This window comes from Rhopalosiphum maidis, chromosome 2 (assembly GCF_003676215.2).
Source record: "Rhopalosiphum maidis isolate BTI-1 chromosome 2, ASM367621v3, whole genome shotgun sequence".
Lineage (NCBI taxonomy): Eukaryota > Metazoa > Arthropoda > Insecta > Hemiptera > Aphididae > Rhopalosiphum > Rhopalosiphum maidis.
In genome coordinates, this window is record NC_040878.1 from 7,504,095 (window position 1) to 7,514,956 (window position 10,862).

The 10,862-nt window shown below is 28.2% G+C and overlaps 1 pseudogene; it reads left to right on the top strand.

Moving 5' to 3' along the window:
* Window positions 1–2,619: 2,619 nt before the first annotated feature.
* LOC113555287 lies at window positions 2,620–8,644 on the top strand (annotated as a pseudogene).
* Window positions 8,645–10,862: the final 2,218 nt, after the last annotated feature.

A 10,862-nucleotide genomic window follows, 5' to 3' on the forward strand; every position in this document is an offset into this window, starting at 1 on the left:
TACTTCAATAAAAATAATTTACATAATATAATAAAATGGTGCTGTTTTTATACTTTTAGTCTTAGTCTTAACGGCATGTGTTGAGTGTTGACTGTTTTACACACGCGTAATATATTATCAAATTTTGGCATTTTGCGTTCAGTATGCATTTCACTCTATTATTTTTAAAATTAGAGTAAATTGATCAATTATGTACATACAATTAGTGACATTAGTGTACAATTTAAAGTTAAGATTATTATCTGGGTATTTTGGAGTGTTTTATTGATATTTAAAACATGAGTCATAAAGCATCATGTTATGTCAATTTGAAAATCTACAATATGCCCGAATAATAATTTTATCTTTAAATTTTACAATTTATAAATGTACTCTAGTTTTAAAATAACATAATTAAATGGATTATTCTGATTATTGAATTATTCTGAATGCAAAATTTCCCATGTTACTTGTGTGTGAGATAATCGACAGAGACAACATTTGCGGATTTTGTTTTAGATTTTAAAATGTTAGTCGGCAAATTCATATATTTATATCGCTCCCCCATCAATATTTGCTAGCGCCGGTTCTGTGTCCAGCTATCCAAAATTTGGTTTTATATGTCCAATTAAGAAAAGTAGATGTTCTTTATGATTCTGCCAAACATCAAGTGTCCAAAATTATTAAGAAGACATCTCACCCGCATGTGTTGTCTCCGCCTTACATACGTACGACATAGTAAATTTTCGTTCACCAGTTTCAATAGTGTGCTTTTAGTTAATTGACCTATTATCAAATTTTTAGGTAAGAACATTATCTGTGTTTTCTCGTAGGCTTTTTACAATATTTTAATATTTAGGTGAGTTATGACTTTATGAGTATGAGATTATTAAATATTTAAAAATGCTCATTATTGACTTAAAAACTAAAATTAAAAATTTAGTTTAAAATAATGTTTCACCTCTATCGACTGTCATACTATTTCTAAAGTATGTATAATATAATAAATAATACAATGATCGTAGATCAGTCGATTTATCGTAAACTGCGCTATATACGTTGTGTCCATTGACCATTATCTGCGATGTGTAGATTATTAATAGTAAATATAAAATAGGCACTCTAATAAGTTATTATTATTAGTAATAGCAGCCCCCTAGCCCCCCTCTAAGTTGGGCTCTGACAGTAATATAATTAAACATCTAAAACTTTTTATTTTAGTAATTTGTGTATAAATACGGAACATGGGGATCTATCCTTCCTCGACCCTTGAATTACGCCCCTGACGTATAACAGTATAATACCCATATTATCTATAGAGTGTATAGACTATAATAATATATGTATATGTAATATTGTAATTAGTAATTACTAATTACTGTAGGTACAGTGTGTTATGTGCAGTGTGCACTCACTGCACTCCGTATTTGTAAATAAATATTAAAGATAACCATGAAATTGAGATCGACAATTAATTTAAACACACAGTGACAGTGTCCACGCGGTCTTAGGCCGGGCAACTCGGAACAGTTTTACTCTTTTGGTATGCGTCCGGCCTTAGATTATTTAGCATCACGACTCACGAGGACTCTACACTCGCGAGTGTTGTCTTCATCTCAAGGGCGGCTTGTTATAAGAATATACTAGGAAGCCGCACTTGTCCCGAAAATAAGGAAAAAAATGTTTTAGGTTGGATAGGTTTAATCATAATTCATAACAGAAGATTGATCATTCAGATAAAAAATAATAATTGTATCTATATCATAAAATGTAAAAGTTAATGAAAATGTTAACTAAAGAAGAACCTAAAAATATTACATTGGTCTTAGTAAATTTAGTTGGTGGTTGGTTGAGTTGTTTTGAAAATTGCTCCTTGAGTTTTGAAAACTTAAGCCGTCACTGCTCCGTCTTGGCGTCTTATATATTATGTAAAACATAACAAAAACGCCAAAAAGGTTTTTTTTTTTTTGAACCGACGACGACTTATACGAAAAAAATTTTTATTGTTTCAAAACCCATTATTTTTTAAATTGAAAAAAAAAATACATTTTCATTATACCATAACTACCTAATAGGTGTATAAAGTATAATAGATATCTAATAGTTATATGCGAGTTTGTTGTATAGAGTATCAATCAATTGCCTACCTACCTCTATGCCCCCCCAGCCACCCTAGATTCTGCCACACAGCTAAATTTTAGGATGTCTGATTTAGGCAGCCGATAAAATACGAATTATGCTTATGGTATTGGCTCCTACCACGCCTGACCTACACCTAACTATTAAATTAAGGGGGGGAGTTGCACTTGCACTCACCCCTGCACCACTAGATTTGAGCCATAGCTGATGGCTAAAGTACAGTAGATCGGTACACATTGACCACTGGAATACCGGGTAGGTACCTTGTTTTACAAATTTAATAAATAGTTAGTAAATAAATAATAAAATAGTTTATTTATTTAATTTATATAATAATTTAAAAAAGATCCAAAGTTACTGAAAAGACTAAAAACGATGCTTACTGTTTAAAAACCTGGCGACACTGTTAGTTGAAAAGTTTCTTTATCACAACCATGCGGTTAGACCTGTAGCGGGAACTTGCAATTCTTTTTTTAATTTTGTTCTGTGTGGATTGTTTATTCTAAGACCGTGGTTTGGACAAATAAAGTTTTCTGTTCATATTTCATCTTACACTTTTATTTTCGAGTTTCAAAGTTTATTGTTGATTGCACACAACCTTAAGTGTAGATGACTTGCTAAACGCAATGACTTGTAGATCACGAAAACGTAACAGCTGTGTGAGATTTCAAGACTTATATTTTCGTAAGTATATCGTAAGTATATCGTAAAAATTGTTGATTTTATTACAGGATTTAGATGGAAATGGAGTGCTTAGAAAACAATGACCTCTTGAGAATCTGTATAACTTAATGTTAATTATTTACGTACTCGTTGTTTTCATTCAAGCATGATGTTGATTTATACTATTTGGCGCTTGAATATATCATAGGTACAATATATTATATAAAATAATTAAAATATTTAATATATTATATAACACCCTCACATGGCTTAGTTTTTATTAATTTTAATATTGTAGAGCTTAAGCTTGAGCAATTTTTTATTAAATTCTATTTATACATTCACAACATGGTTTTCTTTAATGCTGTAAAAATATATTCATCGGTAGGTTTTAAATTTCAAATACAACAATTATATTTATTTTTATATTGTGCCAGTCTTTAAACTGTTTTTGATTGCATCTTCATATTTCTCATTGACTTGGATAAAAACATCAGTCTGGATTTTTACTTGAGCTGATACTAATTTCGCTGACTCTATTAAACTAGACAGGTCTTAACGGGTACTGTGTGTTTCATATGGTTGTTCTAAATTGTAGGTAATGAACACGATGATCGAACTTCAAGACCTAGCATTAGTCAAGGAGGTGGATACTCAGATAATTATGGTTATACTAAAAAGGTGACATTTAAAACAAACAACTGCGGAGGTAATCATTTTCATAAAAGTTAGGAGGGTAAAAGTGATCTGGTTCTTGATCAATTGGATAGAGAATTTTCTTATTGAAATGGATCACCTAAAAACAATTTTGGTCGAAGGTAAATGTTTAATTTTTTTAGTTATTACCACTTTTAAAATCAATTCATATACTCATGAATATGATATTCAATAGGTCTTTTCCTGAAAGAAATCTTGGCCGCGGTGGTCATGGTAACTTCAGAAACTTATCATGGTCTTTAAAAGAAAGTAGTACTGGATGGTACTCAGTATTTGTAAGTTTTATTTTTTAATATATTCATCGTACATATTTAAATTATCAGTTTTCTTATTTTTAAGGTGCCAAATGTTGAAGATAGTGATGAAATCTTAAAAATAATACAAACAACTTATATAACTTATAACTTATATCACATCTGTTGTGTTATATCCATATAATGTGTTCTATTTCTATGGTATTTATATACTTGTAGAATACGTTACAATGATTAATATTTATTTTACAGAAAAAATATTTTGATAATGCATTAAGACTTCTTGTTGATGATTATAAGGTTGCTAAAGCATTGCACAACACTAGCTATAAGATAACCCAAAGAGATGATCGAAAAGTAAGTTAAAATGATTCAGTTGTAGAGTTTTATAGTGTTAAATTTTAAAAATGTATGTTAACAAAAATATTTGTATTTAGTTAGTTATAAAGGTATTATTATATTCCTGGTCCTATATCATTCATACCAGTATTCAGTGAAGTCAAAGAAAAAATGATAGAAGCTATGACAACCCGATACAATCCTAGTACCAAGAGTTTGGATTTGTCACGTTTTTATGCTTGTTCATGTAAATAAAATAAAAGATTACTTTATTAATATTAGAGTGAATATACCTAGTATCAAATTTAAAGGTAAGAATATTTTCTAGGGCATATCATAGGCTTTTATTGATATCTTAATTTTTAAGTGAGTTATGGTTATGTAAAATATTAAAACTTTAAAATGCCTGTAACTCGCTTAAAAATTAAAATATCAATAAAAGCATATGAGATGCCCTAGATAACATTATTACCTTCAAGTTTGATAATAGGTAAATTGACTCTAATATTAAATCTAACATCTGATGTGTTCTGCTGAACAAAAATTTGCTATGATCTACATTAGTAAGACAGTGACAACACATGCAGGTATAACGTCCTCTTAATATTTGTGGAATGAAAGGTTTAGCTATAAGAATAATAAATATATGCCATTTAGAACATATAATTCAAAGTATCTTATGCTCTACATATGGGTTGAAACTGTGGCAAATTTACAGGGGGGAGATCAGGAAGATATATCAAGAGTTTTATTAGAGTTAATAAAATCCTAAAACATTTTGTATCAAACATTTTAGTTGTATCTTATCTTTCAGACAAATCCTAAATACGCCACTGGGTTGAAATAAATATTTAGTTTTTATTTAATTTATTACTTAACCAGCAAGAGTGAATGTAGTCTTTATAAGAAAAGATTTTTTTTTTTTTTTTAATAAATTATCTTTACATTTATTAAGTTGAGCTGCTGTTTAGTATATAGGGCAATGCTATTTAATTATTTTCAGGATAACTTAGAACTGCCGTCTCGATACAGTACAATTGGAACCAAGTTTAAAATGCCAATTAATTTGGGTAATTGTTACCCACTACCAGAGGACCATAATCCTGAACTACCAAATACAGTAAAGACTTTGGTAGATTCGTTTCTCACTCAATGAACGGTATGATAATCAAGTTTCCAGACAAATGGCTTCAGAAGCTTACCACGAAAATGCAACATTAACATTATCTAGTGATTTTCTATTTAAAAAGTAATTATTTTATGTATTAAAAATTTCTATTTAACAAAATTTTTAATAATTTACATTTTATTTAATTTTAGTGTTAACGGTAATTTATCACAGTACATATATGAAAGTAGAAATTTTTTAAAATCTGGCAGAAAACACAAACATAAAAGACGTTTGTTACATAGAGGCATTGAAAACATAATAAACTTTCTTGATAAATTACCTAAAACCAAGCACGATCTTGACTCATTCATAGTTGATGTTCCATTGGCAATTATGAGTATCTTGCTATTAAAATGATTTTTCATAATATTTTAAGTTAGTTGAATTGTATTACTTAGTACCTTCTCTTCTGTAATTTTTCATTACTTTAAAATGTAATAGAAATTCCATATTGTACAAACATAAATGTATAGATTGTAATATGTTTTTTAATAATAATATTATATCAAGTAATATTAATAAATAATATTTTAATTTATAATATTGATATAGTTATTTTTTTTAGGCTGCAATGGTTCAGATTGTACTAAATGGTATGTTTGAAGATTTTAAAGAAACCCACTGTAGGCATATGTATATCGATCATTCTGCAGAACATTCTGTATAGTGCCAGTTGGAAGTGGTTGGAGTATAATTAGTGATATGGACTTAGTGATTTAAGAACTTTAGGATTATATCATAAAATAATTGATTTTGAAAAAATGAGTATTTTGTACTAAAATAATCACGATGTATGCTATAATATAAATATTATGTATTTCAGGAATCTTCAAAACGATTTCATAATTTCAAATCAAAACCAATGTCATCAAAAAGAAATAATTGTAACGGCAATGGTAACCAAAATGTAATAATGTTTATGGAGGATACAGATGAAATAGCTAACATGAAATTATTATCATTATCATCATCCAGTTAACATCCGTCCATGCCAAATTACCCATCACCAACTCATCAGCAATCCGTATTTTCATCTTATCAGTCTTCACCAATGACTGCTCCTGTGAATCCACAGCAGCCATCTTCTCATCAAGTAGGTATGCTGTCATCCACTCCAAAGATCCAACAAATGGCACCTGCAGCTACTTAAAATTTCCAACTAAACTCATAACATCAGCCAATTGCTTCATTTCCTACGTTAAACACTATATCACCTTTAACTACTGTCTTTTTCTCTGTAAATCAATTGTCTACAGAATTGCCTGTAAATTTGATCAGCAATGTTGATGCAATTCCTGATAAGATGTCTATAGTTAAAAGTTTTTCAAATGAGTCTGGAATGAATAATCAATGGGCTAAAAAGTAAGTCATTACTCATTACCTATATTTAAATCTTATAAATTACAATATTAAAAGTGGAAGTATTGTTATTTATTAGTGGCCTAGGAAATTTCTTCATCTGATATTTACAATTTTATAACAATATAATAACAAGCTTACCTTGAAAGTTATCTTTCAAACTGTTTAGGCCTGTAGTTACTTTCTTGTATTTTTTTTTTTTTTATGTTATACATTAAATAATTTTACAGGTGTTTAAAAGAAAATGAATGGGATTATGCTAAAGCTGCTGCATGTTTTTCAGATCTGAAAGCCAATATTCCACCTGCAGCTTTCATACATTGATGAGCATAATTTGGTATAAATGAATCTTCTACAAAGCAATCAATGTATTAATTTCTATGATATGACATTTTTATAAAATGGTTTTGATTATTTTAAATTAATTGTTAATTATTTCTTTAAATTTTATAAAACAAACATTGGTAGTAATTGATTATTGATTCTTTAATTAAAATTGGTCCTTATACACATTTTCAACTATTATAAAAGTATATATTTATGTATGAGTAATAGTAGTAGTTTTATTGGCAAATAAATTATTCTATGTTTTTATTTACGCATTTAATTAAACTAAATAATTTGAGATATTAATGTTTGTTGAATAAAATGTTTAGCTGTAACTATACGATTAATAAATATTATAATTTAATAGTATTAAAAAATTTTTTTATAAATATTCACCATTTAGAACATATAACTCAAAGCAACTTATGCTTTAAACATGGGTTGAAAGAAATATTTATTTTTTTGATTTATTGCCTAACTAGCAAGAGTGAATATAGTACATTTTAAATTATCTATACATTTATTAAGTTGAGCTGCTGTCTAGGATGTAGGGCAATGCTTTTTAATTACTTTTAGGATAACTTAGAACTGCCGTCTCGGTACTATACAGTTGGAACCAATTTATCCAGTGGTTTTCTATTAAAAAGTAAGTGTATTATGTATTAAAAATATTTTTTAAACAACATTTTTTTAAATAATTTAATGATTTAAATGTTGTTTAATTTTAGTGTTCAAGGTGGTTTATCAAAATCAGTACCTAAATGAAAGTAAAAAATTTTTTAAATCTGACAAAAATAAACAAAGAAGACATTATATTTTACACACAGACGAGAGAATCATAATAAACTTTCTTGACAAGTTACTCTTAGACAAGTAAACTAAACATGATCTTGGTTTACTCATAGTTGATTTTCCATTGGCATTTGTGAGTTTCTTGTTATTTAAACAATTTTTAATTATATAAGTCATACTCGTACTATTTTTATGTATAATATTGATATAATTGTTTTTCTGTTGGTTCAGATTGTATTGAATAGTATTTATACTAAATGTTTTAAAGAAACCAACATTAGGCCCATATATCAATCATTCCACAGAACACTCTATATAGTGCCAATCGTAAGTGGTTGGAGTATAATTAGCAATATGTTTGTTATTATACATCTACATCTTAAAATCAAAACCAGTGTCATCAAATAGAAATATTTCTAATGCAACAGTAACCAAAGTTTAACAATGCTTATGGAAGATACATATAAAATGGCTGGAACGAAAGCTATCCATATCCAATTTATCAGACTTCATTAATAACTGCTCCTATAAATCCACAGCAGCCATCACCTTATCAAAGGGGTATGCTAACATCCATTCTACAGATTCACCAAATAGTGCCTGTTGCTACTTTAAATGTCACAACAGACATCTGCCACATTTAATGTTTAACACAATATCAACTTCAAATCCCGCCTTCTTGCCTATAAATCAATTGTCAACTGAAGTGTCTATAAATTTGATCAGGGATGTTAATAATCCCATTAAATTGTCTATGATATAAGTTTTTCAATTGAGTGGAATGAATGACAAATAGGCTAAAATTTAAGTCATGTCATATCATTCATGTTTAAAATTTGATTATGATATAATATATTAATATCAAACTTACCTCAAAATTTGTATATAAAGTGTTTAGTTAAGTTTTTTGTATATTCTATATGTTATTTATTAAATTATTTTGTACAGGTATTTAAAAGAAAATGCTTTTCGGATCTGAAAGCCTATTTTTTACTTGCGGCTTTCATACATAAATTAGCATAGTTTGACATAAATGAGTCCAAACAAAATAACAAGTGCTCTATAATTTTAATGATATTTTGTATACAATTATTTTGGTTTATTTTTCCAACATATTTATAATGTTAATTAAATAATAAAAAATAAAAATGTATACTTGCTATTGTGGAACAACCAAAACCATTTTTTTCACCATAATGTTTTATTTAAATGTTTTTTAAGATTCTTGGTCTACAAAAACAATAATAATGAAGAAAACCGTGTTTAGCACTACGAAAAAAAATTAACAAAAAAATAAATAAATGGAAAATTGTTTGGACCATTACTGTAATTAGCGCCATATAGGCAATGAAAAATAATTTAGTACACAAGACACAAAAATGGAAGTCATATTTTATCTAGATACCTTTTTCAGATGAACCAAGAACTTAAATTAAACAGCAAAGAAAGTAATTTTATTATAATGGTTTTGATTGTTAAACCACAAATAGCATTCTACTATTATTTAAAGAAACAAATTAATGAATGTTATAGTATAATACAAAAATAACTTTAAAAATATTATTAGACAAAAATATAAGTAATTGTACTTAGTGACTCATATCACATATCTTATATATTTTTTATCTTATTTTTTTTTTTTTTATGATAGAATGTTTTTAGAATTTAAAATAAGTAAAACTATTGTACTGTAAATGTATAAGACACCATTGTTATTTCTTGTATCCAATATTGGCAATATTTAAAAGTAATCTTCTGATGTCAACTAAATATAAATATGACACTTAAAATGTATTTATGCCATATAAATCATTTCTTGTTATTATTCATTTTTATAGTTATTGATTATAATATAATTATTTTACATTATATTTATTTAGAAAACTGTTTTCATTACAAAATGTATTGTCATATAAAAAGAAAACAATTTATTGATGTCTAGTTATAAGTTATCTAGTTATAAGTGTCTAGTTATATACAGTTTAATATAATGTATTACCATTGTCTACCAGTCAACCATTTTTTTTTAATACAATTTTTTTAACATATAATTATAAATATATACAATTACAGTTTTATCTTTTGTTTCAGCAAAAAACAATAGGTAATTTATAAAGTACATAAAATGTTTAAATAATATAATTGTATAAAATAGTAGTTTATAATATAATAAACACATCATAGGTAGTAGGTACTTGTTAAATATTGTACCTACCTATTGTGATTATGCTATTATGGTTCTAGAAATCAAAATTCTATTATACATTTTGTAGTAAACAAAACATGTGTATAATTATTTCAATATGGATTTTACGGTTCTACATTTGCAAAACACCTATTGATTTTATCAATGAAATCAATAACATATTAATATGTAAACAAAAATATTAAAACCTCAGAAGTCGCTCAGTTGTGTGCTGTATAGTAGGTTTTAAGAGTAGACAATCCTGCTATGCTAGGTACCGCGAGGAGTAGGTCAGTATAATGCACTCTGTTTTAGTTGAACTCAACATCAAATCATTATTGCTTGGTGGATAAACATTTCTGTGCGGAGACTGTATCCACTACCAATGCATTTTATAGGATTTAATAATTTATTTACATTGTGTACCGTTGAAATATTCAAATATACATAAGCAAATGGTACACAGGTAATATTAAGTCAGATTACTCAGATTGATGTATAATATATATAGGTAGGTACATATTGTAATGATACGCGCTCATATCACATAAATGTATTAATTTCAGAAAGAGTTAAACATAATAAATTAGTAATGGTCGAGTTGCCGCACGCGGATAACGGTAAACTTCAATAAAGTCTTTTATCGGTGATCAAGGGGACGATTTATATTACGAGGTCACACAGAAACGCCATACGTGTCTGTGACAATAAAGTGCAGGACGTATGACTTTTCTCGTTTGCCGACAAAGACAAGGGATGGCCCAATGAGGGACTCTGCAACCAAGGATAAAGCCAGGTCTTTGGAAACGCAGAGGCCTTTAATGGGGCCGCCTACGTCTCTGGCTGGCTTGACCAAGTCGTCTCCCTCGGCAGTGCATATGCACCCGTGTTTTCATCACCATCTGCAGAGCCCGTTCTTATTGATAGTAATGACTAG